The sequence below is a fragment of the Lithobates pipiens genome, unplaced genomic scaffold, assembly GCF_037356315.1.
Source record: "Lithobates pipiens isolate NorthernLeopardFrog02 unplaced genomic scaffold, aLitPip1_a1.2 Scaffold_16, whole genome shotgun sequence".
Taxonomy (NCBI): domain Eukaryota; kingdom Metazoa; phylum Chordata; class Amphibia; order Anura; family Ranidae; genus Lithobates; species Lithobates pipiens.
Genome location: NW_027507748.1, coordinates 65,968,546 through 65,992,643, shown reverse-complemented (window position 1 = coordinate 65,992,643; position 24,098 = coordinate 65,968,546). Strand labels below are relative to the sequence as shown.

General features: G+C 46.6%; 1 protein-coding gene across 6 annotated transcripts in view; it reads right to left on the bottom strand.

The window, feature by feature from the left end:
* Window positions 1-24,098, bottom strand: part of GRIK1 (glutamate ionotropic receptor kainate type subunit 1) — a 626,279-nt gene that overhangs the window by 431,745 nt on the left and 170,436 nt on the right. The window lies entirely within an intron of this gene.

Genomic DNA, 24,098 nt, shown 5'->3' with positions numbered 1-24,098 from the left:
GCAGTTGCCGTAAATGTACACTGAGCTGCACATGGGTGGCTCATTGTCATTGGACATGACAGCTGACAGGCAGGGAGACCATTTATGAGAAAAGAGGCTGATAAGTCAGGGATCACTAAATGAAGCACCACGATCCAGACATGGACTGACTGACAACCCTGTCCTCTCCCAGGTCTCCTGCCCAGCTGCCCCTGTCATCCTCCCACCAAGGCAGGGGGCCGAAGGTGCTGCAGATCTACACAGAGAGCAAGAGTCATTTCAAATTAACATGCAGGTAATCATCCACATGTTTAATAAAATAGGTTGAGCAGATCTGTTCAGATCTGCAGCATTTCTTGCCCTGCTGTGGGGATGACAGCGGTGGCTGGATTGGAGAGCGAGGTGAAGACACCCCAGGCTGATAAATGCCTCTACCCTGCCAAAGGTAGGATTAAGCAGGGGAGGCTTCTATTGAAAGGGGCACTGTGATGTCAAGGGAATTGTGATGTGAATAGGGCACAGCAATGTAAAGGGGCACTGTGATGTGTAAGGGCCTGCAACATAAAGGGGCACTGTAATGTGAAGGGGACTGCAATGTAAAGGAGCACTGTAATGTGTAGGGGACTGCAATGTTAAAGTGTATGTAAACCCACTCTCATCCTTTCTAAACGACTGCAATATTGATTATCTAGAAGGATATACATGCCTCCTGCATGTATACTTATCTGTCAAATGTCTCCCCTCTGTCTGCAATGAGACCTGAAAAACTGCAGATTTTGTGGGTGGGTCGTGATGTCAGTAGACTCCCCGCCCACCTCTACACTCCCCTTATCAACATGTATTTTCTCCTGTGTATTTCTTACACTGAACTTCTGCTATGATCACCAACATCCAGTCAAAACCAAGAAAAGTCCCCACATGAGTTCAGCATGCCAAATTATGCTGAGGTGTGGAACATCCGATCCTTGCAGAGCAGCAGAAGAAAGGAGTGGGAGGGAATTAAAAAATAATGCATGTCTCTTAGGCTAGTGCACGAGATATGTAAATCACCTGTCACTCACAGCAGGGGGGGGGGGGGGGGGGATTTGACAAAGTTTTTCTCTGTTTGTCAAGATTTATCTCACTGAACAATAAAAGAGGATTGCTCAGAGCTGGATTAACTCTTTGTGGCAAGACTGGGCTCAAATGATAGGAAATCTTATACACTACATTATGACATAAAAAAATGGGTTTACATCCATTTTAAGGGGCACTGTGATGTAAAGGGGCTGTGATGTGGAGGGGGCTGCAATGTAAAGGAGCACTGTAATATGTAGGGGACTGCAAAGAGGCATTGTGATGTAAAGGGGCAATGTAATGTAAAGGTGCACTGCATATTTATAGGGGCATTGCAATGTAAAAGAGGACAGTGATGTTAGGGAGACTGCAATGTGAAGGGGCACTGTAATGTAAGGTTGACTGCAATGTAAAGGAGCACTGTGATTTGAAGGGTACTACAATGTAAAAGGCTGGGGGGGGGGGGGCTGTGATGTAAAGGGGAACTGTGGACATTGATGTAAAGGGGGAGGGCTGTGATGTCAAGAGGGGACTATGATGTGAGGGGGAGGGGAGACTAAGGTAAATGATAAAGCAGGGACTGTAATGTAAAAGGGGCTATGATGTGATGGGTAGGCTGAGTGAAGACATTAATGTACAGGGGGGACTGTGATGTAAAGGGGGCAGTGATGTGGTGTTATCTAAACATCAGATTTGGAAGAGCATTTTACTGACTGCACCTCTGTAAATTTTATCAGACCTCTGATATGGTCTATTCTGTCATAAAAACCTTACCTGTCATTTTTTTTAAAGTGGGTTTAATACCACTTTAAGGATATGTAAATGTTTTAATGCCGATATTCTGGGCACAGCTACACATTAGGTAAGTTGAATTTCAGAGAAGAATGTTTTTGCGTGCAGAACTTCTGTAAAATTTTCATTTGGAGACCTGGAATCTATTCCCAAATTCTATCAGGTGTCTATCTCCCATGCCTCCTCCTTCGCAGTATGCTTGCCAGTAAATTACAGGAGCACTTTATAAAGTATATGTTTCAGAGGAAACAGAAAGTATTCTTTTTAGCTTCCATTTCCAAGAACAAAGATATGTGATGATCCATCAAAGCAATCAGACAATGGAGGCTTGTGTTTGAAAAGCACATCAATCTCGCCTGCACTTCTCCATATACACAGGAATACTCAGGAGTGTCATAAGACTTTATACTGACACGACTTCATCTGAAGGATAGATCACCCTCTTCAATCAATTCCAGGTATTCATTGAGAAGAAGATGGGAGGATGCTTGCTACAATAGATGCAAAGCGTATTAATCACCTTGACCTTGGGGTACATTTCCTGGGATCAGAAGCTTTCCAGCAATGTACAATGACTCTTCCCCAAGTCTGCGGAGATGCCGGTGACCTCGAGTCTCCCTACCTTCCCCGTCACCAATTAATCATACACTTCTCTCTGGTTAATATGGATCTAAAACCAAACATGTATCCCCCAGTTGGAGACAGATGGCCAAAAAAAAAAAAAAACAGGTGTTACTTTGAACCCTTTTTAATTCTATTTTTTTTAAAAAAGCAAACAAAGTTTTGGCTTTAAAGTGTATCTGTGGTCAACATGTCTAGCCTATTCTTATTATTCTGAACCATCTTGAAGTTTGCAAACATATTTCCTTCCTTGGATTCTGTGACACGTATCACTATGCCCTGTGAGTAAACACTGCTGTGTCACATTTCACAGAGCCTGCCTTTTGAGCTACAGAGGTGCTGAGAGGAGGAGTTTCAGGGGGTGGAGTCAGTATAGGAATCACTACCTGCAGGCAGCAAGGTACCATAGGATATGTAGTCCTTTAGAAATGGAAAGTTAACAGCAGAGGAAAAGCTGCAAAGCATGTGTCAAGGCTGATGTTGATTGTCCATCTCCTACACCTTAAAGTATAACTAAAGGCAGTGGCGGCCCATCCATATGGGGCGCAGGGGCGCTGCCCCCCGAATCAATGTGCCCAGCCCCTAATCTCCATGCAGGGTGCCAGATGCATGTATTCCAATGGGGTTTTTGTTTTTTTGAAGCACGTGATTAGAGTCCGAGGCTCTAATTGGCTTAAAAAAAGGGTGGGCTCGGGGCGCAGAGCACTGCGCCCTGAGTCTGCCCACTGGTGGGACAATAGTGAATTAATATTAATATTATGGTCAGATGAGAGCCAAAATTGACTTCTTTCGCATCAAGTCAGCTTGCCATGTTTGAAGAAGGAATGCTGCTTATGACCCCAACAATCATCCCCATCATCAGACATGGAGGTGGAAACATAATGCTTTGTGGGTGTTTTTCTGCTAAGGGGACAGGACAGGGACGATGGACGGGGCCATGTACCTTCAAATCTTGGGTAAGAACCTCTTTCCCTCAGCCAGAGCATTGAAAATAGGTTGTGGATGGGCATTCTAGCATGACAATGAAACCAAAACATACAGCCAAGGCAACAAAAGAGTGGCTCAAAAAGAAGCACATTAAGGTCCTGGAGTGGCGTAGCCAGTCTCCAGACCGTAATCCCATGGAAAATATGTTAGGGGAACTCAAGGTTCGAGTTACCAAACGTCAGCCTCAAAACCGTAATGACTTGGAGAGCATCTGCAAAGAGGAGTGGGGCAAAATCCATCCTGAGATGCGTGCAAACCTGGTGGCCAACTACAAGAAACGTCTGACCTCTGTGCTTGCCAACTCTGGCATTTTTCTGCCAGTCACCTTTAATTTCCATGATCTCCTAGACTACTTGTCATCATTTCTAAGTCTTCAATATAAGATTGGAGATGTACAAACAAGAGCACAGCAGCATGCAGATTTGCTATCGGTGTAATAACTGTCATTTTCAGATTCCAGTCCCACTCCACTAGGCTTAATCCAAGCAAATCCCCAAAAAAAAAAGGATCAATATTCACTGAAGTGTTGGCATGAGGTTTCATTTTATTCCCCCTGAGACTGTTATCGCTGGGAAAAAGTAATAATACTTATTACTATAGCAGGCTGTGTTTAATAAAACCCCCTTTTTTTAATATGGGGCTGACAGGCACTTTCATATGATTCCTTTATGTCCTCTTAGATGTGCTTAAAGGGTTGAACTTCAAGGCAGGCAGAATTTTATAGTATATCTGCTCAAACAAGATGTTCTTTTGCTATTGATCTAGAAGCATTAACACCAAGCAGAATGGGGAAAGAGAGGGTAAATCTTACATGATTTCATTTTGGATACTGAAAGTCCTATTACATGGATCTTTCTGTAATATTTGCTATACGATCTTCATTTATCAGACATAAAAATGAACTTCCAGCAAACACATCTATATACGGCTAAAATACAAGGATTTGCTTGTTAAAGGAATTTATAAGTCCCGTACACACGATCGGACTTTTTGAAAACAAACATGCAAATTAACTGTTTTAACGCAACATCCGACTGTGTGTATACTCCATCGGACAAACGTTTTCGGTTTTCATCTGACTTTTGTTGGCTGTGCGAACAGACAAACTTTTTGACAACATAAGTCCGATGGAGCAAAGTGTGATCATTTGTACAGAAAACCATCGGACTTTACAAACACGCATGCTCAGAACCAATTCAAAAGATCAGACAACAATACAGAAGTTGACCAAAGGTGGTGGTAAAGAGCAGAAAAATCACGTGATTTGGTGAAAGTTGGCTGAAAAAGTCCTGCTGTGTGTATGCAGTACAAGTTCAGGGCCAACATCCTTTGTACAAAAGTCCACGGGAAAGTTTGTACAAAGTCTGATCATGTGTATGAGGCTTAAGTCTGTTCAGTCAGTTTTGTAATCCAGGCACCCGGAGAGTTAGGCGCCAGAGTGCATAACCAGGTCTTGGACCTCCATACACAATACAGTACAGTTAAACAATGCTTGGTTAAGGACGCATAGGGGGTTGTTTACAAATGGCAATTCCACTTTGCACTACAAGTGCAATTGGAAGTGCAGTCGCTGCAAATCTGTGGGGTAGATGTGAAATGAGGGGAAGCTCTGCTGATTTTATCATCCAATCACGTGCAAGCTAAAATAAATTTTTTTATTTTCCTTGCATGTCCCCCTCGGATTTACAGAGACTTTACTTCCAAGTGCACTTGTAGTGAAAAGTGGATTTGCCTTTCGTAAATAACCCCCATAGACTAACATAGGGTGATTTTATAGGTTGGAAAAAAAAAAAACACCAAACACCTGTAAAAGAGGTGTTTTTTAACCACTTCAATGCCAGGCACTTTCCCCCCTTTCTGCCCAGGCCAATTTTCAGCTTCTATCGTTGTCGCATTTTGAATGACAATTGCGCGGTCATGCTACACTGTACCCAAACAATTTTTGTATTATTTTGTTCTCACAAATAGATCTTTCTTTTGGTGGTATTTGATCACTGCTGAGGGTTTTTATTTTTTGTGCAACAAATAATAAGCGACCAACATTTAAAAAAAAAAAGATTTTCTTTGTTTCTTTCTGTTATAAAATTTTGTAAATAAGTACGTTTTCTCCTTCACTGACGGGCACTGATAAGGCGGCACTGATAGGCAGCACTGATAGGTGGCACTGGTATGCAGCATTGATGGACACTGATAGGTGGCACTGATGGGCTACTCCACTGAAAGTGCACTTGGAAGTAAAGTTGCTGTAGATCCAAGGGAGACATGCAAGGAAAATTAAAAACAGCATTTTAGCTTGCACATGATTGGATGATAAAATCAGCAGAGCTTCCCTTTATTTCAGATCTACCCCTTAAGGCCCATACACACGATCAGACTTTTTGACAACAAACATGCAAATTAGCTGTTTTAAGGCAACATCCGGCCGTGTGTACGCTCCATCGGACAAACTTTTTCGGTTTTCATCGAACTTTTGTTGGCTGTGCGAATGGACAAACTTTCTGGCAACAAAAGTCCGATGGAGCAAAGTCTGATTGTGTGTACAGAAAACCATACTGGTGTGTGTATGCAATACAAGTTCTCAGCCGACGCCCATTGTACAAAAATCCACGGGAAAGTTTGTACAAAGTCCGATCGTGTGTTTGAGGCTTTAGATTTAAGCCCCATACACACGATCTGATTTTGTACAAACTTTCCCGTGGACTTTTGTACAAAGGACGTTGGCCATAAATTACACACATCGTGCATACACACGATCTGACTTTTTAGGCAACAAACACGAACGTAGTCACGTTTTCAACGTATTGATGACACTTCAAAAGAGAACGTTCAATTAAGCCTCATACGCGCGATCAGACTTTGTACAAACTTTCCCGTGGATTTTTGTACAAAGGACGTCGGCCGTGAACTTGTATTGCATACACACAGCAGAACTTTTTCAGCCAACTTTCACCAAATCACGTGGTTTTTCTGCTCTTTACTGCCACCTTTGGTCAACTTCTGTATTGTTGTCTGATATTTTGCATTGGTTCTGAGCACGTGTGTTTGTACTTTGTACAAAAGTCCGATGGTTTTCTGTACACACGATTGCACTTTGCTCCATCAGACTTTTGTTGCCGGAAAATTTGTCCGTTCGCACAGCCAACAAAAGTCAGATGAAAACCGAAAAAGTTTGTCCGATGGAGCGTACACACGGTCAGATGTTGCCTTAAAACAGCTAATTTGCATGTTTGTTGTCAAAAAGTCCGATCATGTGCCTTTAGAGCGAGGGCACTTCCAAGTGCACTTTCAGTGCAAAGTGGATTTGCCTTTCCTAAATAACCCCCTTTATGTGAAAGCTTTTCAGATTTTTCTGATGTACAGCTATGAACATTGTGAGTCCGAATCCCCAGGACGCAATATCCTGCAATACTCTATATGGACATAAATAATGTAACAATACTTAGCTGGCTATTTAAGTCCCGCTATGCACACACTCGCGACTGCAGTGAAATTACCAGTTTGTTAAAGCATTTTATCTGCGCAGCAGTTTTGTGACACAATAGCTGAAATCTCCAAGTGCTCAAAACACTTTTAAGAGAACAATAGGCTTTGCTTTTAGGAGAAAACTCCCAGCAGTCCCCGATCGTTCCCAGCTGTCAGCCTCAAATTCGGCCATAATGGTGTTTTCAGCCGCACTTACGCAGAAAATAACTCAAACACTCAAATACGGCATGACATCCCTTTACCCGTCCATACAGCGACTCGTTCATTCATTGGCATGTGTGAATGGGTGATAGAGCATCCTTTTAAGGAAGAACTCTGGTCAAAACAGAAAAAAAGGTTCTAATGGCTTTTTTTTTTTTTTTTAGATCTTTGAATATCACTTAATAACAATTACATAAAATGATAATAATAAAATACTTCCCCGACCCAAAAAAAAAAGCAGCCAACACAACAATCAGACTAATTGTGAGAAGATATGTAAATATAAAGTGTAGCGCTCATAGAAAATAAAAGAAATATATATGTGTGACCTTACACAATAAAAAAATCGCACTACAACTAACAATTACATCTCTGTCTCTGTGGTTGAAAGGGCATAGAAGAAGGTTTTCTTTTGCTATGGAAATTTCTGTTGAAATATTTTTGTTAAGGCTCCGTTCACATCTGATTGATCTGGATCGTGGGTGGAATCTCCGCAAATTCTGCCCCGCGATTCGAAAATAGCGGCAAATCGCGTTAACGCCTTTGCGATCCCTGTTGCTTCCAACGGCACCCCCCCATTGTGTCACAATTTTGCCACAATTGTCGCCTGAATCGCCCAAATCGTGGTAATATCGTGCAAACAGAATCGCAAGACGCCTGTCGCCAGGAAAAATAACTTCTTTTGGGTGACGAGCGCCATTGGAAGTGACGCGGATCACACGGGCGTCCCGCGATTTGGTGCTATTTCGAGTTGCGTCAATTCCGCCCACCATTCAGATCTCTCACATGTGAATAGAGCCTAAAGCCCCATACACTCATATACTTAATATAACAAAATATCAGATTTTCTGCAGATTTTTGTCTTCAGATTTACCAAAACCATGTAGTGCAAGGGCCTGCCTGATTTGAAATTGAAATCGAAACTCCTAAGGTTTGACCTCATATTATATGGTTTTGGTAAATCTAAAGGAAATCTGAAGGAAAAAATCTGCAGAAAATCTGATAGTGTGTATGGGGCTTAAAGGTTTTCCACAAACAAATATAAAGAGGTTCCAGCATTGGCTTTAAACTGTATGCAACCTCCACAGTATGAATCACATACAATAGAAAGGCAGAAGAACATACATAATAACTGTATGAGTAACTGTATGCAGTGGTGGCTGGTGCTCCCTTTGGGGGGGGGGTGGCAAACCCAACCTCCTCCCCATCTCCGTTGGTAGCCCATTTGCCCACCAGCAGCACACTTACCCCATCCAGGTGGTGGGCAGCTTTAACGGCTTCCCCCTACGTCTCCTCCTCCACTTAAGTCTTAAGACCCCCTTCCTATTTGGCTGGGAGAAGAAGCAGGAAGACAATAGCAAATATTAATTTGCTATTGTCACACAACAGGGTGGGCTCGGGGCACAGTGCTTTGCGCCTTGATCCCACCCTTTTTGAAGCCAATTAGAGCCTCAGGCTCTAATCATGTGCTTAAAAAAAAACTGAAATCAATGCGTCCGGCACCCTGCATGTAGATTAGGGGCCAGGCATATAGATTAGGGGGGCGGCACCCCTGCGCCCCTAATGGAGCAGCCACCACTGACTGTATGAGTACCAAACATATTACAAAAATCTGCATTGGCAAAAGGCCATGCCTCCTCAGACTTCTGTCTTCTGCTACAGAGATTTCAAAAAGGCAAAGCATAGATGTGAATTTGTTTTTCCAAGGTGACAGTAGCTTCATGACTGAGCCTAAATTCACACTGTGAACCGCATGTGAATCGCGCAGGAATTGCAAAGCATCCCTATGCAAATCACATGAGATTCCGTGCAGTGTGATGTGAGCCTATTCATTTTGGAGGGATCAAATTGCATTGCATCCACATGAAAAAGGTGCAGGCAGCTTTTTTTATCCGCACTAGAACGGGGTCACATGGGTGTGACTGTACATCCATGCGATTCAGTTCAAGCAAATGCACTGTATTTGCGATCTGCTTTTGGGGTGTCATTAAAGAGGAAGTAAACTCTGCCACTCTGATGCTTCTTTTCATTTTCCATTATAATAAGTAATTATCAGACTATAGCGACTGTAATCCAGCCCAAATCACATATTACTTTCTGTTTAAAGAAACTTTAAAAAACTTGTTTCCAGGGGTTAGGCAGCACCATCTTATGTATTGTTTTCTGAGTCCACAGTGGAGTGTATTTCCGCCCTTACATTGAGCACTTCCTGTACTGTTAACCAAGCCTCCTTCTCAATCCAACGTTTCTATGGCAACCCTGCTTCCCTGTTCATAGCTTACTTGTTTATTTCATAGTATTTACTTGTGCCGATGTCTAATGTTTCCCTTTGACAGACTTATCAGCTTCAGCTGATAAGACTGCAGTAATGGCCAAGTTTAGACTGTATGTGAGGTCACATGGTCACATGGTGTGTAGGAGGAAGCTCTGAGTGATTAGCAGAGTTCAGTGTTTTGCTGTAGGAAGTCCTGATAACAGATAGATAAGCACATAGAGAGTGTGCCTTAAATCAGGGGAGATCTGGGCATGCTCAGTGACATTCTACAGAACAACAAGCTTTACAACAATACTAAGCAAGTAAGGAGATATATACAAGCAGTGTTCATTAGGATTTTTTATACTGATTTACATGGGACAAAGTTGTGGGGGAGGGTTTACAACCACTTTAAAGGGATTGTAAAGGTTCAATTTTTTTCTAATAAATAGAACAAACTTGTTATACTTATCTTCTCTGTGCAAGAGTTTTGCACAGAGCAGCCCCGATCCTCCTCTTCTGGGGTGCTCCGCCAGCACTCCTGGTTCCTCCCCTTCATCGAGTGCCCCCAAAGAACGTAACTTCCCATGGGTGCACCCTTGTGGGTGCACTTGCGAGTCCCACTGCTGCATCCATTGACACAGACAGCTGGTCTCGGCCCCGCCCCCTGCTCCCGTGTCACTGGATTTGATTGACAGTAATGAGAGCTGATGGCTCCTGTTGCTCTCAATCTGTCCAATAAGGAGAGAGCTAGCGGCTAGAGCCACTGGGCTTGTGCTCATCACTGAATCGGAACTCCGCTGAAAAGTCAGTCGGGAAGACCGTCGGACCTAGTCTGCCAGAAAGTCTGGTCGTGTGTACGCGGCATAAGTCTTACCAATATTCTTTCAATCGATTTTTACTGTAAATTAAAAAGAAGACAATGAATACAGTGCGTTGAAAAAGTATTTATACCCCTTGAAATTTTCCACATTTTGTCATGTTACAAAAAAAACTTAAATGTATTTTATTGGGATCTTATGTGATAGACCAACACAAAGTGGCACATAATTGTGAAGTGGAAGGAAAATGATAAATGATTTTCAAAATGTTTTACAAATAAATATCTGAAAAGTGTGGGGTACATTTGTATTCAGCCCCGTTTACTCTGATATCCCTAACTAAAATCTAGTGAAACCAATTGCTTTAAAAAAATCACCAAATTAGTAAATAGAGTCCACCTGTGTGTAATTGTATCTCAGTATAAATACAGCTGTTCTGTGAAGCTCTCAGAGGTTTGTTAGAGAATCTTAGTGAACCAACATCATCATGAAGGCCAAGGAACACACCAGACAGGTCGGGGATAAAGTTGTGGAAAAGTTTAAAGCAGGGTTAGGTTATAAAAAAATATCCCAAGCTTTGAACATCTCACAAAGCACTGTTCAAACCATGACCCAAAAATGGAAAGAGTATGGCACAACGGCAAACCTACCAAGACACGGCCGCCCACCTAAACTGACAGGTCGGGCAAGGAGAGCATTATTCAGAGAAGCAGCCAAGAGACCCATGGTAACTCTGGAGGAACTGCGGAGATCCACAGCTCAGGTGGGAGAATCTGTCCACAGGACAACTATTAGTCGTGCTCTCCACAAATCCTGTCTTTATGAAAGGGTGTCAAGAAAAAAAACATTGTTGAAAGAAAGTCATAAGAAGTCCCGTTTGCAGTTTGCAAGAAGCCAATGTGGAGGACACAGCAAACAGGGAGAAGGTGCTCTGGTCGGATGAGACCAAAATTTAACTTTTTGGCCTAAAAGCAAAACGCTATGTGTGGCAGAAAACTAACACTGCACATCAGTATAAACACACCATCCCCACCATGAAACATGGTGGTGGCAGCATCATGTTTTGGGCATGCTTTTCTTCAGCAGGGACAAGGCAGCTGATCAGGGTTGATGGGAAGATGGATGGAGCCAAATACAAGGCATTCTTAGAAAACCCTTGCGCTACATGATTTTGGTAAATCTGAAGACAAAAATCTGCAGAAAATCTGATAGTGTGTATGGGGCTTTAGAGTCTGCAAAAGACTTGAGACTGGGGTGGAGGTTCACCTTCCAGCAGGACAACGACCCTAAACATACAGCCAGAGCTACAATGGAATGGTTTAGATCAAAGCATATTCATGTGTTAGAATGGCCCAGTCAAAGTCCAAACCTAAATCCAAATGAGAATCTGTGGTAAGTCTTGAAAATTGCTGTTCACAGACGCTCTCCATCCAATCTGACAGAGATATTTTGCAAAGAAGAATTGGCAAAAATGTCACTCTCTAGATATGCAAAGCTGGTAGAGACATCCGCAAAATGACTTTCGGCTGTAATTGCAGTGAAAGGAGGTTCTACAAAGTACTGACTCAGGGGGGCTGAATACAAATGCACCCCACACTTTTCACATATTTACTTGTAAATAAGTTTTAAAACCATTTATTTTTTTCCTTCCACTTCACAATTACTGTATGTGCCACTTTGTGTCGGTCTATCACATAAAATCCCAATAAAATAAATCTGTGTGTACAGGTAGGTGTGTGTGTGGGGCAGCTGAGTGTGTACAGGTAGGTGTGTGTGTGTGCGAGGGGGGGGCAGCTGAGTGTGTACAGATAGGTGTGTGGGGCAGCTGAGTGTGTACAGGTAGGTGTGTGTGTGTGGGGCAGCTGAGTGTGTACAGGTAGGTGTGTGTGTGTGTGGGGCAGCTGAGTGTGTACAGGTAGGTGTGTGTGTGGGGCAGCTGAGTGTGTACAGGTAGGTGTGTGGGGCAGCTGAATGTCTACAGGTAGGTGTGTGTGTGTGTGTGTGAGGGGGCAGCTGAGTGTGTACAGGTAGGTAAGTGTGTGTGTGGGGCAGCTGAGTGTGTACAAGTAGGTGTGTGGGGGGGAGCTGAGTGTGTACAGGTAGGTGTGTGTGGGGGGGGGCAGCTGAGTGTGTACAGGTAGGTGTGTGTGTGTGTGGGGGGGGGGGGAGGGGCATGATCAGTGGAGGGGGTGGGGGGGGGGGTTAATAAACAAGTGATCTTGCACAGTAATAAATGATCACAAACAATAATGTAATAAAAATTTGCAAAATGGTGCATTAAATCAATTCCATATGGTTCTTCATGCTGGGGATGACGCTGGCGGCGCGCTCCCAAACCAGTCCTGAGCTCTGTGACCGTGGGACCAGCGGACCCGATCACCGCTGGTGTCCCGCGATTGGGTCACAGAGCTGAAGAATGAGGAGAGGTCTGTGTAAACCTCTCCCCGTGTTTCCTACTGAGCCTGTCATTGATCGTCTGGTCCCTGTAGGCCCCTTTCACACTGGGGCGGTTTTCAGGCGCTACAGCGCTAAAAATAGCGCCTGTGTAGCTCTTGAAAAAAATGGCCCCTTTCACTCCAGTATGAAAGCCAGAGGGGTTTCACACTGGAGCGGTGCGCTAGCAGGATGGTAAAAAAAGTCCTGCTAGCCACATCTTTGGAATGGTGAAAGGAACGGTGTATTCACCACTCCTACCCATTGAAATCAATGGGGCAGCGTGGCTATACAGTTTCAACCCTTTTTCGGCCGCTAGTGGGGGTTAAAACCGCCCCACTAGCGGCCGCAGACCGCCGCTAAAATGACGGTAAAGCGCAGCTAAAAATGGCGACGCTTTACCGCCGACGCACGCACCGCCCCAGTGTGAAAGGGACCTTATAGGGAAAGACGATCAGTGACGTCAGACGCCAAGCCACGCCCCCTACAGTTAAAAAAAACACACACACTTAACCCCTCCTCGCCCCCTAGTGGTTAACTCCTTCACTGCCAGTGTAATTTATACAGGAATTAGTGCATTTAAATAGCACTGATTGCTGTATAAATGACAATGGTCCCAAAAATGTCCGATGTGTCGCCATAATGTCGCAGTCACAATAAAAATCGCCGATCACCGTCATCACTAGTAAAAAAAAAAATTAATAAAAATGCTATAAAACTATCCCCTATGTTGTAAACACTATAACTTTTGCGCAAACCAATCAATAATCGCAAATTTTACCAAAAATATGTAGAATACGTATCGGCCTAAACTGAGGAAAAAAATGTTTATATTTTGGGGGATATTTATTATAGCAAAAAGTAAAAAATATTGATTTTTTTTCAAAATTGTCGCTCTATTTTTGTTTGTAGCGCAAAAAATAAAAACCCGCAGAGGTGATCAAATACCACCAAAAGAAAGCTCTATTTGTGGGGAAAAAAAGAACGCTAATTTTGTTTGGGAGCCACATCGCACAACCAAGCAATTGTCAGTTAAAGTGACGCAGTGCCGAATCGCAAAAAGGGGCCTTGTCCTTTGGCTGCAAATTGGTCCGGGGCTTAAGTGGTTAACACACCCTGTCCTGACGAACTCGCGCGCAGAAGGGAGCGCATACGAGAGTAGCTCCCGCATGTGAAAACAGTGGTCAAACCACACATGTTAGGTATCACCGCAATCCTTAGAGCGAGAGCAGCAATTCTAGCCCTCGACCTCCTCTGTGACTCAAAACATGCAACCTGTAAAAAAAATTTAACGTAGCCTATGGAGATTTTTAAGGGTAAAAGTTTGTCGCCATTCCACAAGCGGGCACAGTTTTGAAGCGTGACATGTTGGGTATCAATTTACTTGGCCTAACATTATCTTTCACAAGCTAAAAAAAATTGGGCTAACTTTACTGCTGTCTTATTTTTTTATTCAAAAAAGTTAATTTTTTCCAAAAAAGTGGGCTTGTAAGACCGCTGCGCAAATACAGTGTGAAAAAAGTATTTCAATGACCGCCATTTTATTCTCTAGGGTGGTAGAAAAAAAAACAATATATAATGTTTGGGGGTTCTAAGTAATTTTCTAGCAAAAAAAAAAAAACAGTTTTAAAATTGTAAACAACAAATCTCAAAACGAGGCTAGAATTTAAATGGTTAAGGGGGTGTGGCAATGAGGTGTGTCCTATGCCTGCATACTTTTTATGATAGGTGTCCCTCATTCCCATCTCAATTTGGGAGGTGTGGATTTAATTTAGACCAGGGATATGCAATTAGCGGAACTCCAGCAGTTGCGAAACTACAAGTCCCATCATGCCTCTGCCTCTGGGTGTCATGCTTGTGGCTGTCAGAGTCTTGCTATGCCTCATGGGACTTGTAGTTCTGCAACAGCTGGAGGTCCGCTAATTGCATATGCCTGATCTAGACTATATATAGATGGCAAGTCCCAAGTCTTGCCAACATTCATTGCCACCAGTGATTGGGGGGTGGTGCGCAGTTTAGTGACCAGAGGCTGCAGTCCCTCCCAGAATCCTTTGCGGCTGCTAAGTCTGGCGGCACTGGATTGCTATAAACCTTAAAATAAGCTGAGCGTTCTTTCTGACTGTATATTTTTTTTGTGCAGAGCATTGGCAGTTCACTGATTAGGAGCGATACTCTCACATCTCCCTCCTTGCAGGCTCCTTTCGGTTATTTTCCGATTTTGAGCTATTTTGTCAGAAGCAAGTGTGCCAGACTTAACATAAATCTAAAAAAAACGACCGTATCGAATTCTCAGACAAGTTGTGAAAAGCTGCTTCTGGCTCCCTGTGGCTGAGATTTCATAGCAGCAGATTTTGCTGCCGCAGTCAGTGGGAGAGCTTAAACTTTCACTCGGCATTTCCATCAGCCTGAAAAACAGGAGATGTGCCGCTTCCTAAAGAGCCGAATATTTCCAGGAGCTGTGTGTGTGCTCTATACAATGATAGTCACTAGTCAGATAAAGCAAAAATTGGAATATCTAATCTTAAAGTAATATCATTGTGCAGTCTTATTCCCTGTACACACGGTCGGACTTTCTGACAGGAAATGTGCGATCGGATCGTGTCGACGGAAAATCCGATCGTGTGTGGGCTCCATCGGACCTTTTCCGTCAGAATTTCCGACACACAAAGTTTGAGAGCTGGATCTAAAATTTTCTGACAACAAAATCTGATCATTTAAATTCCGACCGTGTGTAGACAGTTCCGACGGACAAAGTGCCACGCATGCTCAGAATAAATTACGAGACGAAAGCTATTGGCTACTGCCCTCTTTATAGTTCCGACGTACGTGTTCTAAGTCATCTCGCTCTGAACGATCGGATTTCACGACAACTTTGTGCGACCGTGTGTATGCAACAGGGATTTTTTTTCTCAAACAATAGGTGCAGGAACTCCCCTTTTACAACTTGCCACTTGCCCCTTAGGCTCGGTTCACACAGGGGGCGACACGACTTGCCGCGCCGCGACCTGACAAGTCGCCCCCGTTCTGTACTACGGAACCGTTCTAAAAGGAGCGACTCGAGTCGCTCCGACTTAGAAAAAAGGTTCCTGTACTACTTTTGGGCGACCTCGGGCGACTTACATTGACTTCTATACAGAAGTCGTTTGCAAGTCGCCGCTGAGGTCGCGGCAGGTCGCGGCGCGGCAAGTCGTGTCGCCCCCTGTGTGAACCGAGCCTTACCCACCTCCGAGCACCGTCCTTTAGTTCCATCTCCTACCCACCTCCCAGTACCACCCCTTTTAGATAATACAGAACCAAGTATCATTTTGTGGTGCTAATTTGTATGGAATTTGGTAATGATATCAAGAAAAGCAGTAAAATAGATCCCCTTCAGTGAGCAACAACAGATCCCCCTAACAACAATGTACCACCCACAACAAAATCCCCCCCCCCCCCCCCCAGCAACAATAGGATCCCAGCAGAATCAACAGATCTCCGCACAGCCAGCATTAATATACTCTCTGGCAGCCATCAACAATAGACCCCTCCCCCAACAGTAGATCTCCTTCAGCAACCAATGAACCCCCAGCAACATAAGACCCACCCCTAGCAACAATAGACCTCCTCAGCAACAATAGACCCTCCTGCAAAAATAGATCCCCCAGCAGTGAGCATCAATACCCTCCAGCACACCCCAGCACCCCTTGCCATTACATACAGTCAGTCCAGGAGGTGCCGGAAACTGAGTTCCCCCTGCGTTCCCACTGAAAAAAAGCTCTGGTATGCAAGATAAGTTTGGCCCAAAATCTGTCGTAAAAAATCAGACAGATTTTGTCATCAGAATGTCCGACCGTATGTACAGGGCATTAGGCCTCATTCACAGACACGTACCAATCTTTACCCACTTGCCACCCGGACCAATTCTGATACTTCACTCCTCCTATACATGTAAAAATTGACTTTTTTTTACTAGAAAATTATTTAGAACCTCCAAACATAATAAATAAATAAATATATATATATATATATATATATATATATATATATATATAATTTTTTTTTGGATGGATGTTGGATGTATGGATGTTGTAATTTTTATGTCACAGGGTATTTGCACAGCAATTGTTTGGGGAAAAATACACTTTAGTTAATTTTATTGCACACAAACACAATATAATATCTATTTTATATTTTTTTGTATAAAAGATGTTATTACGCCAACCACGGTGCCTCAAATTCTCCATAGGTGATGCTTTAAACACCTTTACAGGTTACCAATTTAGAGATACACAGGAGATCTGGTGCTATCATTTTTTTTGCTCTCACGCTGACATTTGCGACAATACCTCACATGTGTGGTTCGATCACTATTTACATAGGCATGCTGGAGTAACATAGGCATTCGCATTTGCGTGTAAGCACGAGGAGATAGGGAGCTTTACTTTTTATTATTATTATTTATTTTATACAAAACTTTTTTTGGATTAACTTTATTGCTATTGCAAGGGATAAACATCATCCCTTGTGACAGCATGGGCCTTGACAGGTTCTCTTTATGGAGGGAACTGGGGTCTATTAGACTGTAAATCTCTCCTTTGACCTCCAATGTAGTCAATCGGACACAGAAGCTTCCTGTTTCCGGAGTCACAGAGAGAATAACGTTCCTCTCTTTCTCTGTTCTGGGCAGCCATCGCATCACTCCCGGGCTCCAGGAAAGGCAGCGGAGGCAGGAGGGGGATGGGCAGGTGCAGGCATCATCCCAGTATAACCAAAAATATGTTTAGCACCAGGTCCTAACCTTAACCTGATAGAACACCGGTGGAATGAATTAGAGCGGAGACTGTGGGCCAGGCCTTCTCATCCAACATCAGTGCCTGACCTCACAAATGTGCTTCTAGAAGAATGATCAAAGATACCCATAGACACACTCAGTGGAGTTGCCAGGAGGTGGCTTTTGGGGCTATAGCCCTGAATCTGGGGCCCATAGCCCTGAGTCTCTGCAGGGGTCCCCAAGGGGAGGAAAGGCTCTCTGGGGCCCCTGATGTAAGTGGGGGGGGCTCTCTAGAGACCCTGATGCACGGGGGATGATCTCTGGGGACCCTGGTGCAAGGGGGAGGCTCTCTTGGGGACCTTGATTTAAGGGGAAGGATCTCTGGGGACCCTAATGTAAGGGGAGGCTCTATGGGAACTCTGATGTAAGGAGAGGCTCTCTGGGGACCCTAATGTGAGGGGGTCTCTCTGGGGACCCTGATGCAAGGGGGAGGCTCTCTTAGGACTCTGATGTAAGGAGAGGCTCTTTGGGGACCCTGATGTAAGGGGGGGGGCTCTCTGGGGACCCTGATGTAAGGAGGGGCTCTCTGGGGACCCTGATGTAAGGAAGGGCTCTCTGGGGACCTTGATATAAGGAGGGGCTCTCTGGGGACCCTGATGTAAGGAAGGGCTCTCTGGGGACCTTGATATAAGGAGGGGCTCTCTGGGGACCCTGATGTAAGGGGGGGCTCTCTGGGGACCCTGATGTAAGGAGGGGCTCTTTGGGGACCCTGATGTAAGGAAGGGCTCTCTGGGGACCTTGATATAAGGAGGTGCTCTCTGGGGACCCTAATGTAAGAGGGAGGCTCTCTGGGGACCCTGATGTAAGGAAGGGCTCTCTGGGGACCTTGATGTAAAGGAGGGGCTCTCTGGGGATATATACACACACACGCGTATATTACTGTATATACATGTTTATCCCTGCCGAAGCATATGACTTCCTTTCCCAGTGGTGCCACCTAGCAGTGCTGCCTATCAGTGTAAACAACCAGTGCCTATTATTCCCACCCATCACTGCCACCTATCTTTGCCCATCAGTGCCGCCTCATCAGCGTACAACAATGAAGGAGAAAAATTATCTGTTTGCAAAATTTTATAAAAAAAAAAGAAAAAATTTTTTAAATAAATTTGGTCTTTTTAATTTTTTTTTAACAAATAAAAACTGCAGAGGTGATCAAATACGACCAAAAGAAAGCTCTATTTGTGGGGGGGGGGGGGAACTATATAAAATTTAATTTGGGTACAGTGTTGTATGACCGCTCAATTGTCATTCAAAGTGCATCAGCGTTGAAAGCTGAAAATTGGTCTGGACAGGAGGGAGGTTTAAATGCCCAGTAAGCAAGTGGTTAAATATCACAAAAAGAAAGATGGGGAGTGAAAAAAAAAAAAAGATAAAAATTTAATTTGGGTACAGTGTTGCACGACTGTGCAATTTTCATTCAAAGTTTGGCAGTGCTGAAAGCTGTAAATTGGCCTGGGCAAGAAGGGGGTATAAGTGCCCAGTAGGCAAGTGGTTTAAATATATAAATATATATATATATATATATATATATATATATATATAAATATGTATGTATTTATAATGATATTTTGATACATCAAAATATGTAAAAATGTATTATAATTCTAGCTGTTGTATATTACTGGCCTTTATGGCAAAATGCTGATCTGATGCCTTCCATGGATGGAAGACATGTACGGAGCTATATTGAAAAGGAAGCGCAGGACATACATGACAGGGTGCAAGGGAATTACTGGGCAAAGGAAAAGCAGCGTGGGGGTGGTTAAGAGGCAGGCGTACTTACCCTATTGGTGGACGGTCACAAGGGGGGAGGAGTGTGGGTCCTTCGTCCATGTGCCAGGGTGGGGCAGGTCAGCAGTTGGGGTCAGCAAGCGAGGAGAGACGTTGTGTCCTGCAAGCAGAAGCAGATATAGAGACAGTTAGGATGAGTGGGTTGCAAGCGCTTTGGGCGCAGCTTAAGGAAGCAGCGGAGGTCCATGGCACGGAGTGGCTTCAGGGCCAGATTGCTGCCACGCTGCAGGGGGTAGGACAGGGTCCTTCCATGGCCGGGCCTGTCCAGCGGCGGGCTCGGAGGTCTAGACCCCCGGAGCGCCTGAGCCCAGACAATACCCCCCGGACTCGACGCCGTTATGGGAGCCCCAGCCGGGACCCTTCAGCCACCCCCGCCGAGCGGACACTCCGGCCAGCCAGCGGGGGGCCTGGAAGGAATCCCCGTCCACGGCAAAGTCCCAGGGGGGGGGAAGTTCGGGGGGCCGGCGGGCCCCCTCCCCCTCCTGCCACCTGCGAGATCCGTTCGGCTGCTGCCTCCGGCGAGGTTCCGGTCGGGGGGGCAGTCCGCCGTGGGAGTCACAGAAAACCGGGCACCAGTGCGGGAATCGAGGCAGCTGGGGGCCTACCTCGTGGAAGCGCCATCTTGGCTGTTGGCAGTGAGCAGGATCGCGCTCTTGCCTCACGTCGGTCGGGAGGCCCCGCCTCCAGGCTCAGTGTGGGTCCTGGGAGGGCTGGCCAGAGGACTGCCTGCGCGGTGGACGGGACGGCGGCGCGGCTTGATGACGTCACCGGCTCGGCGCCAAATTTGAATTCGGAACTGCACACTGTGAGGAATCCCGGCTGTTCCCATCTGCCCAGCGCTGCAGTGCCCAGGGGAGGAGGAGGAACTGAAGGACTTCAGCGAGATCCGATGGCGGAGGACCGGGCTGGCAGCAGCAGTGAAGAGGGAGAGCTGACTGAAGATCCCCAGGAGGCTGCAGGAGTATCCAGTGGGGCGGCTGGAGGTTCTCATCGCCTGGGACAGCCTGGTGAGTGTTCACACTCTTCTTGTCTTGTGGGGTGGGGGAGGGTTGATGGGGGGGGGAGTGGAGACGGGGGGGCCTCTGTGGGGGGGAAGGGGATGGGGGAGGGTAGTGCCCAGGCCGGGCAGGGGGTGGGGGAGGGGTCGCAGGGGTTGTTGGAGGCCCTCAGGGAGCTGCTACGGCGATTGGACGGGGGGGAGGTGAGACCCCCGACTCCGGTGACGCCGTGGGTTTTGCCGCCGGCGGCAGTGGGGGGACAGTCTGGTGGGGGGAGGACGGCGCAGAAGGTGTCGGTGACGACGGAGACGCAGACGGAGAAGGACGCCGGGGGTACCAAGCCGAGCTCAGAGACGGGGGACAAGGATTTGGACAAGGTGCGTTTGGCGGATGCAGCGCGCTGTGAGGTGTATGTGTGTTTTGAGGGCCCATTGGGGGCCCACTTGAAGAAGGAGGTGCGGGAAAAGATTTGGAAGGACGAGTTTGTGGAGATTTTTTCCCTGCTCCCCTTGGAGAAATTTAATTTAGATCGGGTGAAGCCGGATGAGAGTAAAAAGGATGAGGAGGAGAAGAGGAGGTATAGGTTAATCCCGCGCACATTTGCAAACTGGCTGCAGGCGTTTGCGATTTTTGCAAGTGTGATCGGGGAGAAGGCCCCGGAAAATTGCTCTGCACTGTTTTGCTATTTGGAAGCGATCAGTGAGGCGCATAGGGTTTATGGGGGTCTGGCATGGCTTCGGTATGACGAACAGTTTCGTCAGCGGAAGGCTGTTCGCCCCTCCATTAGATGGGATCACAAAGACATTAGTCTTTGGATGAAGTTGATGACATCTTCGAGGGGGTCGGGGCAGTTTTTTCCAGGGGGGGCCGGCGGCGCTTCCTCCGCGGGATCGCCGGCCCCAAAAAAGAAAGGGGTCTGCTGGCAGTTCAATGAAGGAACTTGCCGTTTCGGCTCAGCGTGCAGATACAAGCACGAGTGCGCGGGCTGCAGCGGGAGCCACCCCTTCCTGCGTTGCTTTAAGCAGGGCAAGGGTCGGTCAGGGGACAACGCTGGAAAAAGGGATGACGCCGGTGAGTCTGGTAAGGATGCTTCCTTTTCTAAGTAGGTATCCGGACAGGGCGGCGGCGCTGTTTTTGGAGGCTGGCTTTAGGGAGGGGTTTAGGATTCCGAGTATGGTGCGGGAAGTGCCACCGCTCTCGGATAATTTGAGGTCGGCCCGTCTCCATCAGGAGGTGGTGTCGGCCAAATTGGCCAAGGAGGTGGCGTTGGGGCGGATGGCGGGCCCGTTCGTGGATCCTCCGCTGCCGGGTTTAGTTGTTTCCCCGTTGGGAGTTGTTCCAAAAAAGGAACCGGGTCAGTACAGGATGATTCATCATCTGTCCTACCCTAAGGGCGGCTCGGTTAATGATGGTATTGACCCGCAATCCTGTGCGGTTACCTATACATCATTTGATGCGGCAGTAGCATGGGTTAGAAGATATGGTAGGGGATCTCTGATGGCGAAGACCGATGTGGAATCGGCCTTTCGTTTATTGCCTGTACACCCCGAGAGCATGTGTTTGTTGGGTTGTTGCTGGCTGGGAGAGTACTTCGTGGATAGGTGTCTCCCGATGGGGTGTTCCATTTCTTGCGCGTATTTCGAACGGTTCAGCTCCTTTTTTGAATGGGCGGTGAGGGAGGTTGCGGGGGTGAGTTCTATTATCCACTATTTGGATGATTTCTTATGCATAGGCCCCCCGGATTCTCGTTGTTGCGGCATTTTGCTCGGGACGGTCCAACATTTAGCGCACAGATTTGGGATCCCCCTGGCGGCGGATAAGACCGAAGGCCCCACATCGGCCTTGGTTTTCCTGGGCATCACAATTGATTCGATGGCCATGGAGTGTAGATTGCCGGAGGACAAATTGGTGGCATTGCGGCGGGAGGTGTGTCTGGCCAGCGGCAAGCGTAAGCTTCGCTTGAAGGAAGTGCAGTCCTTGCTTGGCAAATTGAATTTTGCTTGCAGGATTATCCCTATGGGGCGTATTTTCTGTAGACGATTGGCGGCGGCGACTGCGGGGGTACGCATGCCGAATCATTTTGTGCGGTTGACGAGGGAGTTACAGGATGACATGAAGATTTGGGATTCCTTTCTGGCGGAATTCAATGGGCGGACCATTTGGCAAGTTGGGCCGGTCGGCAATGCTGATCTGGTCCTGTTCACGGACGCGGCCGGTTCGGGTGGCTATGGCGCTTACTGTCAGGGAAGATGGAGTGCGGGCCCGTGGCCGGAGAGTTGGAGGGAAGCGGGTTTTCTCAAAAATTTAGTGTTGCTGGAGTTGTTCCCCATTGTTTTAGCTGTGGAGTTGTGGGGGGAAGTATTTGAGAACAGGAAGGTGCGATTCAATTGCGACAACATGGGGGTGGTGATGGCCATTAACAACATCTCGGCCTCTTCCCCCCCGGTGATAAGGTTGTTGCGCCACTTGGTGCTTTGCTGTTTACGCATAAATGCGTTTATATATGCTGTGCATATCCCTGGGGTCGACAATGGCTTAGCGGATGCTTTGTCTCGTTTCCAGTGGGACTCGTTTCGCAAATTGGCACCGGAGGCACGTCAGGAGGGGGAACGGTGCCCGCAGGAGCTGTGGACGGTTGCATTGGAGTCGCCGCAGGATTGATCAGACAGTCTCTCAGCGCAGGAACATGGACGGCTTATCGGAAAGTTTGGCAGGAATGGTTGGTCTTTGTGAATGAGGTAGGAGGTATGGGGGGCCCGGATGGGATGGAGATGTTGGTGTTGATCTTTGTATGTGCTAATCATGCAAAGGGAGTGTCCGGGGCAGCCATCGGACGGAAGATGGCTGCGTTGGCCTTCTGGTTTCAGATGGAAGGTAGGGTGGATGTCACGAAGGCATTTTTAGTCCGCAGGGCTCTGCGGGGGTATAGAAGGGGTTCCCAAACACGCGACTCTAGGCGCCCTGTTTCTTTTGCGGTGCTGGGGTCAGTTCTGTCAGTTTTGGGGGAGGTGTGTTCCACGGATTACGAGGTGGTACTGTTTAGGGCTGCGTTTGTGCTGGCGTTCTTTGGGGCCTTTCGGATTGGGGAGCTGGTCTCGCCGTCCAGGAGGATGGCTGGAGGACTGCGGTGGAGTGATGTCCTCTGCTCGGGAGGCAAGGTGAGGATCTGGATTAGGAAGTCCAAGATGGATCAGGAAGGAAGGGGGGCCTGGGTGGAGTTGTTTCCAGGGGTGGAGGAGCAGCTTTGTCCGGTAATGGCTCTGCAGCGGTTTTTGGCACTCCGCCCGCCGGGGGAAGGGGCGCTGCTGGTGCATCGGGATGGATCCTGCCTGTCCAGGTTCCAATTTTCTGCGGTTTTTCGGAGGTGTCTGGAGGCAGCGGGTCTTCCCTCGGGTGAGTATGCTTCCCACTCGTTTCGGATAGGGGCGGCTACTGAGGCAGCTAGATGGGGACTTCCGTCGGAAGTCATTCAGAGGATTGGTCGGTGGGAATCGGCTAGGTACCGGTTATATGTTAGGCCTCAACTGTTGTGTTAATTGTTGTTGTTTTTTGTATATCACTGCTGTTGATGGGTTTGCATGGTTTTTCTTTTCTTTCCAGATCCCCCAAGATGTCTCGTTTGGATAATGGGACATTCTTTTGTTTTTTGGGGGGCCAGGAGGGCGGATGTCAGGCCTGAAGGTAGACAACTCAGGGTGGCTAGGGAGGAAGGTACGGTCAGGTGGATCGGGATCCCGGGTATGATGTGGCATAAGGTGGTCCCCGAGGTGCATCGCTTTGCTGCCTTGGATCGGTCCCCGGATATTTTGGTGCTCCATGTTGGGGGCAATGATCTGGGGATCCGACCGATGCGACAAGTGATTAAAGATATC